Source organism: Somniosus microcephalus, chromosome 1, assembly GCF_052327205.1.
Source record: "Somniosus microcephalus isolate GS21.2 chromosome 1, FLI_Smic_1.0, whole genome shotgun sequence".
NCBI lineage: Eukaryota > Metazoa > Chordata > Chondrichthyes > Squaliformes > Somniosidae > Somniosus > Somniosus microcephalus.
In genome coordinates this window covers 334,410,442-334,428,029 of record NC_140987.1, presented here as the reverse complement: position 1 = coordinate 334,428,029, position 17,588 = coordinate 334,410,442, and positions in this window count along the sequence as shown.

Here is a 17,588-nt window from a genome sequence, read left to right as displayed (position 1 = left end):
GAGGGACAGACAGACACGGCCTGAAAGCCTGGTACTCGATTTAAAATGTTGCCCGGCAGCAGATTGAGAGAGGGACACAGACAGGGCCCAAAAGCCTGGGACTCCATTTAAAATGTTGCCCGGCAGCAGATTCACAGAGGGACACAGAGAGGCCCCAAAGCCTGGCACTCGATTTAAACCGCCCGGCCCAAAACAGCCCTGGCAAAGCCGGGCTCCCCCAGCTAGTATTTACATAAATGAATTGGCAAAACTACTTGAACAATCTACAGCACCTGGCCTCGCCCTATATGACTCCAAGGTTAAATTCCTCCTCTATACAGATGACCTGATTCTGCTCTCACCAACTGAGGAGGGTCTACAGCGGAACCTGGATCTGCGAGAGTCGTTCTGTCAGACCTGAGCCCTGACAATAAACCCCCAAAAAACCAAAGTTCTGGTATTCCAGCAAAGATCCAGACATCAGGGACCCAGAATAAACTTCACACTAGGAGCAACTAAAATCGAACAAACAACAAATTACACATACCTAGGCCTAAAAATCAGTTCTACGGGAAACTTTCATTTGGCTGTGAATGAACTGAAAGAGAAAGCAAGAAGGGCTTTCTATGCCATTAAGAAGTCAACCCAAATAGAAATTCCAATTGTCATTTGGCTCAAAATTTTTAAATCAGTAATTGAACCAATTGCACTCTATGGCAGTGAGGTGTGGGGTCCGCTAACACAACAAGAATTTGCAAAATGGGACAAACACCCAACTGAAATCCTGCATGCAGAATTTTGTAAAAGTATCCTCCGGACTCAGAGGAAAACCACAAACAATGCATGCAGGGCAGAATTAGGCCAATACCCACTACTAATTAATATCCAAAAACGAGCAATCAAATTTTGGAAACACCTAAAAATGAGCAACCCCCACTGCTATCATTACGATGCCTTGAAATGCCAAGAGATGATCATAGAGAAGAGTCCCCTCAGTCAACTAGTCCTGGGTCTCAGTGAAGTAACTACCAACATAATAATAATAACCAGCCCCAGGACAGTGACACCCTAGCACAGAGAATTCAACCCAACACAATTATCACTAAACAAAAGGAAAAATATTTGACCTTTTGGACAGAAACGACAAAAACCCAAAACAAACTCGATTGCTATTTCGCCCTAAGCAGACAAAACACCATGGCTGAATACCTGACCATGGTAAAGGATAGCAAACTGAGAAAAACCTTGACAATGTACAGACTTAGTGAACATAGCCTGGCCATTGAAAAAGGCAGACCTGGCTGCCAAGAGAGGACAGGATATGCTCTCACTGCAGTCAGGGAGTGGGGGAGACAGAGATGGACTTCCTCACAACTTGCAGAAACTATCAGGACATGAGGGAGAATTTCTACCCAAAATTCACAAAAATATGCCCTGAATTCAAAAATTTGAATGACCTCCAAAAACTCCCATATCTATTGGGGGAACAGAGAAAATATGTAACTATAGCGGCAAACTATGTTACAGCTTGCCACAAGCTGAGGGACAACCAGTGACACATTAAATCTAAGAAAAGATTATATGCATATTATATGTGTATATATCTATGTATACATGGGTATACTTGTCTATACACTGTATGTCTAGATTGGTGTTTATGTGGTCAATCATACATGTATTTCTGTGCTTTGGCAACATAAGATGTATCTTGTCATGCCAATAAAGCAATTTGAATTGAATTGCAAATTGAGGAATTCCTGTGGGGGGGGCGGTGTGGAGTGAGTCTGCAGGAGTGCCTGAGGGTGTGTGGAGTGAGACTGTAGGTGTACCTGAGTGTTGTGTGGAGTGAGACTGTAGGTGTACCTGAGTGTTGTGTGGAGTGAGACTGTAGGAGTATCTGAGGGGGGTGTGAAGTGAGACTGTAGGAGTACCTGAGGGTGTGTGGAGTGAGACTGTAGGTGTACCTGAGGGGGTGTGCAGTGCATCTGTAGGAGTACCTGAAGGGGTGTGGGGTTAGACTGTAGGTGTACCTGTGGGGTGTGTGGAGTGAGACTGTTGGAGAACCTGAGGGGAGTTTGTGGAGTGAGACAGTAGGAGTATCTGAGGGGGGTGTGGAGTGAGACTGTAGGAGTACCTGAGGGTGTGTGGATTGAGACTGTAGGAGTACCTGAGGAGTCTGTGGAGTGAGACTGTAGGAATACATGAGGGGGTGTGGAGTGAGGCTGTAGGAGTACCTGAATGGGTGTGGAATGAGTCTGCAGGAGAACCTGAGGGGGGTGTGTGGATTGAGACTGTAGGAGTACCTGGGGGGGGGGGGTGGAGTGGGACTGTAGGAGTACCTGAGGGGGTGTGGAGTGAGAATGTAGGAATACCTGAGGTGGGTGAGGAGTGAGACTGTAGGAATACCTGAGGAATGTTTGGAGTGAGAATGTAGGAGTATCTGACGGGTGTCTAGAGTGAGACTGTAGGAGTATCTGAGGGGTGTGTGGAGTGAGACTAGGATTATCTGAGGGGTGTGTGGAGTGAGAATGTAGGAGTACCTGAAGGGGTGAGGAGTGAGACTGTAGGAGAACCTGAGGGGAGTTTGTGGAGTGAGACTGTAGGAGTACCTGAAGGGGTGTGGAGTGAGTCTGTAGGAGTATTTGAGCGATGTGTGGAGTGAGTCTGTAGGAGTACCTGTGGGGGTGTGGAGTGAGACTGTAGGAGTAATTGAAGGGGTGTGGATTGAGAATGTAGGAGTACCTGAGGAGTCTGTGGAGTGAGACTGTAGGAGTATCTGATGGATGTGTGGAGTGAGACTGTAAGAGTATCTGAGGGGGTGTGGAGTAAGACTGTAGGTGTACCTGAGGGGTGTGTGGAGTGAGACTGTAGGAGTATCTGAGGGGTGTGTGGAGTGAGACTGTAGGAGTACCTGAGTGGGTGTGGAGTGAGACTGTAGGAGTACCTGAGGAGTGTTTGGAATGAGACTGTAGGAGTATCTGATGGGTGTGTGGAGTAAGACTGTAGGAGTATCTGACAGGGGTGTGGAGTGAGACTGTAGGAGTGTCTGAGGGGTGTGTGGAGTGAGACTGTAGGAGTACCTGAGGAGTCTGTGGAGTGAGACTGTAGGAGTACATGAGGGGTGTGGAGTGAGGCTGTAGGAGTACCTGAATGGGTGTGGAATGAGTCTGCAGGAGAACCTGAGGAGGGGTTGTGGATTGAGACTGTAGGAGTACCTGGGGGGCGGGGGGGATGTGGAGTGGGACTGTAAGAGTACCTGAGGGGGTGTGGAGTGAGACTGTAGGAGTTCCTGAAGGGGTGTATGGAGTGAGACTGTAGGAGTACTGGGCGGGGGGGGGTGGTGTTGAGTGAGACTGTAGGAGTACCTGAGGGGGAGTGGAGTGAGTCTGTAGGAGTATCTGAGGCGATATGGAGTGAGACTGTAGGAGTGTCTGAGTGGGGTGTGGAGAGCGACTGTAGGAGTTTCTGAGGGCGGTGTGCAGTGAGACTGTAGGATTATCTGAGGGATGTGTGGAGAGAGGCTGTAGGAGTACCTGAGGGGGGTGTGGAGTGAGACTGTAAGGGTACCTGACGGGGTTGTCGAGTGAGACTGTAGGAGGAGCTGAGGGGGTGTGGAGTGAGTCTGTCGGAATACCTGGGGGGGGGAATTTGTGGAGTGAGTCTGCAGGAGTGCCTGAGGGTGTGTGGCGTGAGACTGTAGGTGTACCTGAGGAGTGTGTGGAGTGATACTCTAGGAGTATCTGAGGGAGGTGTGGAGTGAGACTGTAGGAGTACCTGAGGGGCTGTGGAGTGAGACTGTAGGAGTACCTGAGGGGCTGTGGAGTGAGACTGTAGGAGTACCTGAGGAGTGTTGGAATGAGACTGTAGGAGTATCTGATGGGTGTGTGGATTAAGACCGTAGGAGTATCTGAGGGGGGTGTGGAGTGAGACTGTAGGAGTGTTTGAGGGGGGTGTGGAGAGAGACTGTAGGAGTACCTGAGGTGGGTGTGTGGGGTGAGACTGTAGGTGTACCTTTGGGGTGTGTGGAGTGAGACTGTAGGATGACTTGAGGGGGTGTGGAGTGAGAGAGTAGGAGTACATGAAGGTGTGTGGAGTGACACTGTAGGAGAACCTGAGGGGGGTTTGTGGATTGAGACTGTAGGAGTACCTGAAGGGGTGTGGAGTGAGAATGTAGGAATACCTGAAGCGGGTGAGGTGTGAGACTATAGGAACAGCTGAGGAATGTTTGGAGTGAGATTGTAGGAGTATCTGACGGGTGTGTGGAGTGAGACTGTAGGAGTATCTGAGGGGGGTGTGGAGTGAGACTGTAGGAGTACCTGGGGGGGGCGGTGTGGAGTGAGATTGTAGAAGTGCCTGAGGGGGTGTGAAGAGTGAGACTGGAGGAGTACCTGAGGCGGGTGTGGAGTAAGACTGTAGGGGTACCTGAGGGGGGTGTGGAGTGAGACTAGGAATACCTGAGGTGGGTATGGAGTGAGCCTGTAAGAGTACTTGAGGGGGGTAGAGTGAGACTGTAGGAGTATCTGAGCGGTGCATGAAGTGAGACTGTAAGAGTATCTAAGGGGTGTGTGGAGTTAGACTGTAGGAGTACCTGAGGAGTGCGTGGAGTGAGTCTGTAGGAGTACCTGAATGGGTGTGGAATGAGTCTGTAGGATAACCTGAGGGGGGGGTGTGAATTGAGACTGTAGGAATACCTGGGGCAGGGGGGTGTGGTGTGGGACTGTAGAAGTACCTGAGGGGGTGTGGAGTGAGACTGTAGGAGTATCTGACGGGGTTGTGGAGTGAGACTGTAGGAGTATCTGAGGGGATATGGAGTGAGACTGTAGGAGTACCTGAGGGGTGTGTGGAGTGAGACTGCAGGAGTGCCTGAGGGTGTGTGGAGTGAGACTGTAGGTGTACCTGAGGGGTGTGTGGAGTGAGACTGTAGGAGTACCTGAAGGTGTGTGGAGTGAGTCTGTAGGAGTACCTGAGGAAGGTGTTTGGAGTGCGACTATAGGAGTACCTGGGGGCTGTGGAGTGAGATGTAGGAATACCTGAGGCGGGTGAGGAGCGAGACTGTAGGAATACCTGAGGAATGTTTGGAGTGAGACTGTAGGAGTATCTGACAGGTGTCTGGAGTGAGCCTGTAGGAGTATCTGAGGGGGGTGTGGAGTGAGACTGTAGGAGTACCTGAAGGGGTGTGGAGTGAGACTGTAGGAGTACCTGAGTGGGGTGTGTTGGGTGAGACTGTAGGATTACCTGCGGGTGTGTGGAGTGAGACTGTAGGAGGACCTGAGGGGGTGTGGAGTGAGACTGTAGGAGAACCTGAGGGGAGTTTGTGGAGTGAGACTGTAGGAGTACCTGAAGGGGTGTGGAGTGAGTCTGTAGGAGTATCTGAGCGATGTGTGGAGTGAGACTGTAGGAGTACCTGTGGGGGTGTGGAGTGAGACTGTAGGAGTAATTGAAGGGGTGTGGATTGAGAATGTAGGAGTACCTGAGGAGTCTGTGGAGTGAGACTGTAGGAGTACCTGAAGGGGTGTGGAGTGAGACTGTAGGAATATCTGAGGGATGTGTGGAGTGAGACTGCAGGAGTACCTGAGGGGGTGTGGAGTGAGACTGTAGGACTACCTGAGGTGGGTGTGGAGTGAGACTGTAGGAGTATCTGAGGGTGTGTGGAATGAGTCTGTAGGAGTACCTGAGGGGGGTGCGGAGTGAGATTGTAGGAGTACCTGAGGGGATGTGGAGTGAGACTGTATGAGTACCTGAGGGGCGTGAGGAGTGCGACTGTCGGAATACCTGAGGGGGTTGAGGAATGCGACTGTAGGAGTACTGAGGGGGTGTGGAGTGAGACTGTAGGATTACCTGAGGGGGTGAGGAGTGAGACTGTAGGAGTACCTGAGGGTTTGTGGAGTAAGACTGTAAGAGTCCTTGAGGGGGTGTGGTGCGGTTCTGTAGGAGTACCTGAGGAGTGTATGGTGTGAGACTGTAGGAGGACCTGAGGGTGTGTGGAGTGAGAGTGTAGCAGTAACTGAGGGTGTGTGGATTGAGATTGTAGGAGTACCTGAGGGGTGTGTGGAGTGAGACTGTAGGAGTACGTGAGGGGGTGTGGAGTGAGACAGTAGGAGTACCTGAGGGGGTATGGAGTGAGACTGTAGGAGTACCTGAGGGGAGTGTGGAGTGAAATTGTAGGAGTACCTGAGGGGGTGTGGAGTGAGACTGTAGGAGTACCTGAGGGGTGTGTGGAGTGAGACTGCAGGAGTGCATGAGGGTGTGTGGAGTGAGACAGTAGGTGTACCTGAGTGTTGTGTGGAGTGAGACTGTAGGAGTATCTGAGGGGGGTGTGGAGTGAGACTGTAGGAGTACCTGAGTGGGGTGTGTTGGGTGAGACTGTAGGATTACGTGCGGGGTGTGTGGAGTAAGACTGTAGGAGTCTCTGAGGGGGGTGTGGAGTGAGACTGTAGGATTATCTGAGGGGTGTGTGGAGAGAGACTGTAGGAGTACCTGAGGGGGTGTGCAGTGCATCTGTAGGTGTACCTGAAGGGGTGTGGAGTGAGACTGCAGGATTACCTGAGGTGGGTGTGTGGGGTGAGACTGTAGGGATACCTGTGGGGTGTGTAGAGTGAGACTGTAGGAGTACCTGAAGGTGTGTGGAGTGACACTGTAGGAGAACCTGAGGGGGGTTTGTGGATTGACACTGTAGGTGTACCTGTGGGGTGTGTGGATTGAGACTGTAGGAGTACCTGAAGGGGTGTGGAGTGAATCTGTAGGAGTACCTGAGGAAGGTGTTTGGAGTGCGACTGTAGGAGTACCTGGGGGCTGTGGAGTGAGAATGTAGGAATATCTGAGGCGGGTGAGGAGTGAGACTGTAGGAATACCTGAGGAATATTTGGAGTGAGACTGTAGGAATATCTGACGGGTGTGTGGAGTGAGACTGTAGGAGTATCTGAGGGGGGTGTGGAGAGAGACTGTAGGAGTACCTGAGTGGGGTGTGTTGGGTGAGACTGTAGGATTACCTGCTGGGTGTGTGGAGTGAGACTGTAGGAGGACCTGAGGGGAGTTTGTGGAGTGAGACTGTAGGAGTACCTGAAGGGGTGTGGAGTGAGTCTGTAGGAGTATCTGACAGATGTGTGGAGTGAGACTGTAGGAGTACCTGTGGGGGTGTGGAGTGAGACTGCAGGAGTAATTGAAAGGGTGTGGATTGAGAATGTAGGAGTACCTGAGGAGTCTGTGGAGTGAGACTGTAGGAGTACCTGAAGGTGTGTGGAGTGAGACTGTAGGAGTACCTGAGGAAGGTGTTAGGAGTGCGACTGTAGGAGTACCTTGGGGGTGTGGAGTGAGAATGTAGGAATACCTGAGGCGGGTGAGTAGTGAGACTGTAAGAGTAGCTGAGGGGTGTGTGGAGTGTGACTGAAGGAGTACCTGAAGGGGTGTGGAGTGAGACTGTAGGAGTACCTGAGGGGTCTGTGGAGTGAGACTGCAGGAAACCTGAGGGGGTGTGGAGTGAGACTGTAGGAGTACCTGAGGGGAGTGTGGAGTGAGATTGTAGGAATACCTGAGGGGGTGTGGAGTAAGACTGTAGGAGTACCTGAGGGGGTGTGGAGTGAGACTGTAGGAGTACCTGAAGGGGTGTGGAGTGAGTCTGTAGGAGTACCTGAGCGGTCTGTGGAGTGAGACTGTAGGAAACCTGAGGGGGTGTGGAGTGAGACTGTAGGAGTACCTGAGGGGAGTGTGGAGTTAGATTGTAGGAGTACCTGAGGGGGTGTGGAGTAAGACTGTAGGAGTACCTGAGGGGGTGTGGAGTGAGACTGTAGGAGTACCTGAAGGGGTGTGGAGTGAGTCTGTAGGAGTACCTGAGCGGTCTGTGGAGTGAGACTGTAGGAAACCTGAGGGGGTGTGGAGTGAGACTGTAGGAGTACCTGAGGGGAGTGTGGAGTTAGATTGTAGGAGTACCTGAGGGGGTGTGGAGTAAGACTGTAGGAGTACCTGAAAACGTTTGGAGTGACACTGTGGGAGAACCTGAGGGGGGTTTGTGGAGTGCGACTGTGGGAGTACCTGGGGTGCGTGGAGTGAGAATGTAGGAGTAACTGAAGGCGTGTGGTGTGAGTCTGTAGGAGTGATATACCTATCAATTCCTCCAATAAAAGGCGAAGAGTTACGAAGGTGACTAAAGGTTTTTATTGACTAAATAACAGAGCCCACTCTCGTGGGTGATCCGATCCAAGCAGGAGGAATACCAGCCAGTCGCTCACCTTTATACCTGGCCTGGTGGGTGGAGCCAAGGCGGAGTCGGCAGTGGTCATCCCAGGTATAGCAGTGTGGCAAGAGGCGACCTCGTACCGTGATACAATAGTGGTCAGTGATACAGTTATAACGAACAGTGGTGAACAGTGCTAACTACTAACAGTGATACGATAGTGAACGTGGTTTACCACATTCACCCCTTGTTTAGAATTAAGTCCGGCGGGGTGAAGTGTACTACCAATTCTGGTAGGTCAGTCTGTCCGGAGGCTTCGTAAGCCTCTCCGATCGCCGCAGCGGTGGTGTTGCCTTATCCGGTGATGGTGCCTTATCCGGTGTTGATGCTGGTGTTTGCGTGGTCGGCGAGGGCTCGTGGGGTTCCGGCATGCCGTCTACCTGGGCTGAGGTTGGGGGGGGTGGTGGCGGTGTTTCCGGATCGGCTGAGGGTGCGAGGTCTCGTAGGGAGACAGTGTCCTCCCGCCCGTCTGGGTACGCCACGTAGGCGTACTGGGGGTTGGCGTGCAGGAGGTTCACCCTCTCGACCAGGGGGTCCGTTTTATGGGCCCTCACGTGTTTCCGCAGCCAGACCGGCCCCGGGGCGGTCAGCCAGGTTGGTAGAATGGTTCCCGTAGTCGACTTCCTGGGGAAAACGAACATTCGTTCATGGGGGGTGGTGTTAGTGGCCGTGCAAAATAATGACCGGATGGAGTGCAGCGCTGTCGGGAGGACTTCTTGCCAGCGGGAGGTTGGGAGGCCCTTAGACTTTAAGGCTAAGAGGACGGCCTTCCATACCGTCGCGTTCTCTCTTTCCACCTGACCGTTACCTCTGGGGTTGTAGCTGGTGGTCCTGCTTGCTGCAATACCTCTCTCTAGGAGGAATTGCCGGAGTTCCTCGCTCATGAAGGAGGAGCCCCGGTCGCTGTGTATATAGTTCGGGAACCCGAACAAGGCGAAGAGGGCATTCAGGCACTTAATGACCGTGCTACTGGTCATGTCGGGGCAGGGGAAGGCAAAGGGGAAACGGGAGTACTCATCAACGATGTTGAGGAAGTACACATTATGGTCAGAGGACGGGAGGGGCCCCTTAAAGTCGATGCTCAGGCGCTCGAAGGGGCGGGCGGCCTTGATCAGGCTTGCTCGGTCCGGCCTATAGAAGTGCGGTTTGCACTCCGCACAGGTCTGGCAGTTCCTGGTCATGGTCCTGACCTCCTCGATGGAGTAGGTCAGGTTGCGGGCCTTAATGAAATGGTAGAGTCTGGTGACTCCGGGGTGGTAGAGCTGGTCGTGGAGGGTCTGAAGCCTATCGATATGCGCGCTGGCGCATGTCATTCGTGAAAGGGCATCAGGGGATTCGTTCAGCTTGCCTGGCCGGTACAAGATCTCATAATCGTAGGTGGAGAGCTCGATTCTCCATCTCAAAATCTTGTCATTCTTGATTTTGCCCTTCAGCTTGTTATTAAACATGAAAGCCACCGAACGCTGGTCGGTGAGGAGGGTAAATCGTTTGCCTGCCAGGTAGTGCCTCCAGCGCCGTACTGCCTCCACGATCGCCTGGGCCTCTTTCTCGACCGACGAATGTCGGATCTCGGGGCCCTGTAGGGTCCTTGAGAAGAAGGCCACTGGCCTCCCCTCCTGGTTTAGGGTGGCGGCTAAGGCGAAGTCGGATGCGTCGCTCTCCACCTGGAAGGGGATGGACTCGTCCACTGCGTGCATCGTGGCCTTGGCTATGTCTCCCTTAATGAGGGAGAAGGCCGCGCACGCCTCCTCCGTGAGGGGGAAGGAAGTGGCTTTCAGGAGGGGTCTGGCTTTGTCCGCGTAATTGGGTACCCATTGGGCATAGTAGGCGAAAAGCCCCAGGGTTCTCCTAAGTGCTTTAGGGCAGTGGGGGAGGGGTAGCTCCATGAGGGGGCGCATTCTTTCTGGGTCGGGGCCGATGATTCCGTTCTCCACTACGCAGCCGAGGATGGCAAGGCGCGTGGTGTTAAACACGCATTTCTCCTTATTGTAGGTGAGGTTCAGCCGTTGGGCCGTACGGAGGAATTTCTCCAGATTCGCGTCATGTTCCTGCCGGTCGCGGCCGCAGATAGTGACGTTATCTAGGTAGGGGAATGTAGCCTGCAGTTCGTTCTGGTCAACCATCTGGTCCATCTCCCTTTGGAAGACCGAGACCCCATTAGTGACACCGAAGGGGACCCTAAGGAAGTGGTATAGGCGCCCATTCGCCTCGAAGGCGGTATACTGGTGGTCCTCAGGGTGGATAGGGAGTTGGTGGTAGGCCGACTTCAGGTCGATGGTCGAGAATACTTTATACTGTGCAATCTGATTGACCATGTCAGATATGCGGGGGAGGGGGTATGCGTCCAGCTGGGTATATCTGTTTATGGTCTGGCTGTAGTCGATGACCAGGCGGTTTTTATCGCCGGTCTTTACGACTACGGCCTGGGCACGCCAGGGGCTGCTGCTCCCCTCGATAATGCCCTCTTTCAGGAGGCGCCGCACCTCAGAGCTAATGAAGGCTCTGTCCCTGGCGCTATACCGCCTGCTCTTGGTAGCGACGGGTTTGCAGTCAGGGGTAAGGTTAGCAAACAGAGAGGGTGGCGGGACCTTGAGGGTGGAGAGGCTGCAGGTGTTACGCGGTGGGCGGTTTAACGTTTGCTGGTTGTTGACTGTGAGTGGGGGGAGGGGTCCACCGTATGCTAGGGTTACGCTTTGGAGGTGGGATTGGAAGTCCAGCCCTAGTAGGACGGCAGCGCAGTGATGGGGGAGGACGAGGAGTTTAAAGTTTTTATACTCCGTGCCCTTAACCGACAGGGTCACGACACAGTAGCCGCTGATGTCCGTGGCGTGGGACCTCGATGCCATCGAGATTTGGCTGCGCGTTGGTAGGACAGAGAGGGAGTAGTGGCTCACCGTGTCTGGGTGGATGAAGCTCTCCGTGCTTCCGCTGTCGAACAGGCAGGTCGTGGCGTGGCCGTTCACTTTGATGTCCATCATTGACTTGGACAGATGGTGCGGGCGGGCTTGGTCCAGGGTGACGGAAGCTAGTGTGTAGCTGAGCGAGTCGTTGTCATCTGCGGGCGAGGCGGTTGGGCGTGGTGAGTAAAATGGCGTCTCCCACGAGGTAGGGCAAAATGACGGAGAAGATGGCTGCCCCCGTAGCTCACATGAGGCACTATTGGGGTCGGTTGCCTTAATCAAAGATGGCCGCCCCCATGACTCATGTGTGGGGATGCTGGCCTCAGTTGCCCTAAACAAAGATGGCCGCCCCATGACTCATGTGTGGGGATGCTGGCCTCAGTTGCCCTAAACGAAGATGGCCGCCCCCATAGTTCGCATGCGGCACTGCTGGCCTCTGAGGATCCGCTCCTGCAGGCCTTGGAGAAGTGGCCTTTCTTCAGGCAGGTTTTGCATATGGAGTTCTTGGCTGGGCAGCGCGACCTCGGGTGCTTCTCCTGGCCACAAAAAAAACAGCCGGCGGCCCGATCGCGGATGCCCGATGTCGGGGCCGGTGCCGGGGGTGGCGGGGCCGGTCGGGTCCGGGACGCCGACGCAGAGGTAGGTCCCGGGGGCGGCGCTGGGAAGGGTGCTGTGGTAGGGGTCGGGCCCGAGTCCCAGGGTCGCGAGCAGTACCTGGTGAATGCTTCCTGATCTTGGTGGGCCACTTCCAGGGAGATAGCGAGGGCTTCAGCTTTTTCCATGCTGAGGTCTTTAGCTTCCAGCAGTCTTTGCCGTGAGTACTCGGACCGTAGGCCTTTCAGGAATGCGTCGCGGATATTATCTTCAGTATTTTCGGCTGCCGACACCGATTTAAAGTCACAGTTCCTGGCGAGTGCATATAGCGCCTGTGAGAATTCGGCTACTGATTCTCCTGGCTGTTGCGGCCGTGATCTTAGGAGGTGCCTAGCGTACATGTAGTTTACCGGGGTCCGGTACTTCTGTTTCAGCAGGTTGATGGCGGTCTCGTAGGTAGTCATGTTCTCGATGAGAGTGTATACTCTCGGGCTCAGTTGTGCCTGCAGGACACTTAGTTTGGATGCCTGAGGGACGCTGGATTCTCTCAGGTATGATTCGAAGCAGACCAGCCAGTGTTTAAAGTCTGCGGCTGAGTTTGCTGCTCGTGGGTTCAGGTCCAGGTACGGCGGTCTGAGGGCTCGCAGCCAAGCTGGCTGGTGTGGCTGTGCTCCTGGGAGCTGCGCTGGTGGCTCCTCCGCCGGTTGTGACTCGTTGTCGGACATCATTAAATTTAGTCAATAAAATTGATATACCTATCAATTCCTCCAATAAAAGGCGAAGAGTTACGAAGGTGACTAAAGGTTTTTATTGACTAAATAACAGAGCCCACTCTCGTGGGTGATCCGATCCAAGCAGGAGGAATACCAGCCAGTCGCTCACCTTTATACCTGGCCTGGTGGGTGGAGCCAAGGCGGAGTCGGCAGTGGTCATCCCAGGTATAGCAGTGTGGCAAGAGGCGACCTCGTACCGTGATACAATAGTGGTCAGTGATACAGTTATAATGAACAGTGGTGAACAGTGCTAACTACTAACAGTGATACGATAGTGAACATGGTTTACCACAAGGAGTACCTGAGGGGGTGTGTGGAGTGAGACTGTAGGAGTACCTGAGGAGGTTTAGAGTGAGAATGCTGGAGTATCTGAGGGGTGTGTGGAGTGAGGCTGTAGGAGTACTTGTGAGGGTGTGGAGTGAGACTGTAGGAGTACCTGAAGAGTGTGTGGAGTGAGGCTGTAGGAGTATCTAAGTGTTCTGTGAAGTGAGACCGGTGAAGTATCTGAGGGGTGTGTGGAATGAGACTGTAGGAGTACCTGAGGGGGTGTGCGGAGTGACACTGTAGGACTACCTGAGGGGGGTGTGGACTGAGACTGTAGGAGTACCTGAGGGGGTGTGGAGTGAGACTGTATGAGTACCTGAGGGGCGTGAGGAGTGCGACTGTCGGAGTACCTGAGAGGGTTGAGGAATGCGACTGTAGGAGTACTGAGGGGGTGTGGAGTGAGACTGTAGGATTACCTGAGGGGGTGAGGAGTGAGACTGTAGGAGTACCTGAGGGTTTGTGGAGTAAGACTGTAGGAGTACCTGAGGGGGTGTGGAGTGAGACAGTAGGAGTACCTGAGGTGTGTGTGGAGTGAGACTGTAGGAGTAACTGAGAGGGGTGTGGAGTGGGACTGTAGGAGTATCTGAGGGGGTGTGGAGTGAGAGTGTAGGAGTACCTGAGGGGGTGTGGAGTGAGACTGTAGGATTACCCGAGGGGTGTGTGGAGTGAGACTGTAACAGAACCTGAGTGGGTGTGGAGTGAGACTGTAGCAGTACCTGTAGGTGTGTGGAGTGAGACTGTAGGAGTACCTGAGGGTGTGTGGAGTGAAGCTGTAGGAGTCCCTGAGGGGGGAGTGTGGGGTGAGACTGTAGGTGTACATGAGGGTGTGTGGAGTGAGACTGTAGGAGTACCTGAGGGTGTGTGGAGTGAGACTGTAAGAGTATCTGAGGGGGTGTGGAGTGAGACTGTAGGAGTATCTGAGGGGGTGTGGAGTGAGAATATTGGAGTACCTGAGTGGGGTGTGGAGTGAGACTGTAGGAGTATCTGATAGTTGTGTGGAGTGAGACTGTAAGAGTATCTGAGGTGGTGAGGAGTGCGCCTGTCGGATTACCTGAGGGGGTTGAGGACTGCGACTGTAGGAGTACCTGAGGGGGTGTGGAGTGAGACTGTAGGATTACCTGAGGGGGTGAGGAGTGAGACTGTAGGAGTAGCTGAGGGTTTGTGGAGTAAGACTGTAAGAGTCCTTGAGGGTGTGTGGTTTGGTTCTGTAGGAGTACCTGAGGAGTGTATGGAGTGAGACTGTAGGAGTACCTGAGGGTGTGTGGAGTGAGACTGTAGGAGAAACTGAGGGTGTGTGGAGTGAGACTGTAGGAGTACCTGAGGGGTGTGTGGAGTGAGACTGTAGGAGTACCTGAGGGGGTGTGGAGTGAGTCAGTAGGAGTACCTGAGGTGTGTGTGGAGTGAGACTGTAGGAGTAACTGTGGGGGGTGTTGAGTGGGACTGTAGGAGTACCTGAGGGTGTGTGGAGTGAGACTGTAGGAGTATCTAATGGGTGTGTGGAGTGAGACTGTAGGAGTAACTGAGGGTGTGTGGAGTGAGACTGTAGGAATATCAGAAGAATGTGTGGCGTGAGACTGCAGGAGTACCTGAGCGGGTGTGGATTGAGACTGTAAGAGCACCTGAGTGGGTGTGGAGTGAGACTGCAGGAGTATCTGATGGTTGTGTGGAGTACGACTGTAGGAGTACCTGAGGGGGTGTGGAGTGAGACTGTAGGAGTACCTGAGGGGGTGTGGAGTGAGACTGTAGGAGTATCTAATGGGTGTGTGGAGTGAGACTGTAGGACTACCTGAGCGGGTGTGGAGTGAGACTGTAACAGAAGCTGAGTGGGTGTGGAGTGAGACTGTAGCAGTACCTGTAGGTGTGTGGAGTGAAACTGTAGGAGTACCTGAGGGTGTGTGGAGTGAGGCTGTAGGAGTATCTGATGGTGTGTGGAATGAGTCTGTAGGAGTATCTGAGTGGGTGTGGAGTGAGACTGTAGGAGTACCTGAGGGGGGTGAGGAGTGCGACTGTAGGAGTACCTGACGGGGGTGTGGGGTGAGACTGTAGTAGTACCTGAGGGGGCTGTGGAGTGAGACTGTAGGAGTATCTGAGGGTGTGTGGAGTGAGACTGTAGGTGTACCTGAGGGGTGTGGCGTGAGACTGTAGGAGTACTGTGGGGGGGGGGGCGGTGTGTGGAATGAGACTGTAGGAGTACCTGAGGAGGTGTGGAGTGAGATTGTAGGAGTACCTGAGGGGTGCGGAGTGAGACTGTAGGAGTACCTGAGCGGGGTGTGGAGTGAGACTGTAGGAGTATCTGACGGGTGTATGGAGTGAGACTGTAGGAATACCTGAGGGGTGTGTGGAGTGAGACTGCAGGAGTACCTGAGGCGGATGTGGATTGGGGCTGGAGTAGAGTTCTGTAGTGTGAGAAAGATTGTGACTGTAGGAGTAGGTGAGGTTCTGTGGATTGGGAATGTAGGAGCACCCGAGGAGGGTGTAGAGTTGGATTCTTGGAGTACCTGGGCAGGGCTGGAACAAATGTCGTAGGGGGAGTGTTTGCTAGTGGTCTGGGGGAGGGTTTAAACTAAAATGGCAGGGGGTTGGGAACCTGAGCAGGGAGACAGAGGAAAGGGAAACAAGGATAAAAGCAAAAGATAGGAAGGAGAAAAACAAAAGTGGCAGTCAGAGAAATCAGCGATTTAAATCAAAAGTGGCCACAGTAAATAATAATTCTAATAGGTCTAAGAGCGTTAAAAAAACAAGCCTGAAGGCTTTGTGTCTTAATGCGAGGAGCATTCGTAATAAGGTGGATGAATTGGCTGCGCAAATAGAGGAACTGAAAGAAATCAGTCTTTGTAGGGAAATGGTGTTATGAAAATTGATGGGACTGAAGGCCGATAAATCCCCAGGGCCTGATAATCTACATCCTAGGGTACTTAAGGAAGTGGTCCTAGAAATAGTAGATGCATTGCTGGTCATCTTCCAGAACTCGATAGACTCTGGAACAGTACCCATGGATTGGAGGGTAGCTAATGTTACCCCACTATTCAAAAAAGGTGGTAAAGAAAAAGCGGGGAATTATAGACCGGTAAGCCTGACATCGGTAGTGGGGAAAATGCTAGAGTCCATTATAAAAGATGTAATAGCAGAGCACTTGGAAAGCAGTGACAGGATCAGACAAAGTCAACATGGATTTACAAAAGGTAAATCATGCTTAACTAATCTACTGGAAATTTTTGAGGATGTAACTGGTAAAATAGATAAGGGAGAACCAGTGGATGTGGTGTATTTGGACTTTCAGAAGGCTTTCGATAAGGTCCCGCATAACAGATTAGCTTGCAAAATTAAGGCACATGGGATTGGGGGCAAGGTATTGACTTGGATAGAGAACTGGTTGGCCGACAGAAAGCAAAGAGTTGGAATAAACGGGTCATTTTCCGGGTGGCAGGCAGTGACTAGTGGGGTACCGCAAGGATCGGTCCTAGGACCCCAGCTGTTCACAATATATATTAATGATCTGGACGAGGGAATTGGATGTAATATCTTCAAATTTGCAGACGACACAAAGCTGGGTGGGAGGGTATGCTGTGATGAGGATGTCGTGAAACTCCAGTACGATTTGGACAGGTTGGGTGATTGGGCAGAAACATGGCAAATGCACTTTAATGTGGATAAATGTGAGGTTATCCACTTTGGTGGCAAAAACAGGAAGGCAGATTATTTTTTGAATGGCAATAGATTGGGAGAAGGGGAAGTGCAAAGAGACCTGGGTGTTCTTGTGCACCAGTCGCTGAAGGTAAGCATGCAGGTGCAGCAGGCGGTTAAGAAGGCAAATGGTATGTTGGCCTTCCTAGCAAGAGGGTTCAAGTACAGGAACAAGGATGTCTTGCTGCAGTTGTACAGGGCCTTGGTGAGACCGCACCTTGAGTATTGTGTACAGTTTTGGTCGCCTTATCTGAGGAAGGACGTTCTTGCCATGGAAGGAGTGCAGCGAAGATTCACCAGGCTGATACCTGGGATGGCAGGAATGACGTATGAGGAGAGATTGTGTCGATTGGGCTTATACTCACTGGAGTTTAGGAGATTGAGAGGGGATCTCATCGAAACATATAAAATTCTGTCAGGTCTGGACAGACTAGATGCTGGAAGGATGTTCCCGATGGTCGGGGAGTCCAGAAGCAGGGGTCATAGTCTAAGGATAAGGGGTAAGCCATTTAGGACTGAAATGAGGAGCAATTTCTTCACCCAGAGAGTGGTGAACCTATGGAATTCTCTGCCACAGAGGGTGGTGGAGGCCAGTTCATTAAATATATTCAAGAAAGAATTGGATATATTTCTTAAGGCTAAAGGGATCAAGGGATATGGGGAGAAGGCAGGGACAGGGTACTGAATTGGGATGATCAGCCATGATCTCACTGAATTGCGGAGCAGGCTCGAAGGGCCGAATGGCCTACTCCTGCTCCTATGTTTCTATGTTTACCTGATGTAAGGAAGAGAATCCTTTTTCTTTTGACACAATTTTCAAGCTGGACATTAAAACTTGCAAGAACTGTAGCAAAGCAGTGAAAGCAGATGGTGCTATCAATAAGGAACAAAGATAATGGCCCAGAAATTCGGGTCGGGGGCTTGCCGCGCGTGCAAGCCCCCAATATGCACTTACCCGACGCGCCGGCCATTGAGCTTCAGGGACGCCTGGAATTGCTGTTTTAAAATGTTGACTCCTGGGCAGCGTCTGACGTCACGCCGCCCAGGAGTGCAGCCAGCGCGAAGCCTGTAGCGCGCTGTGCAAGTGAGACACGCCCCTTGAGG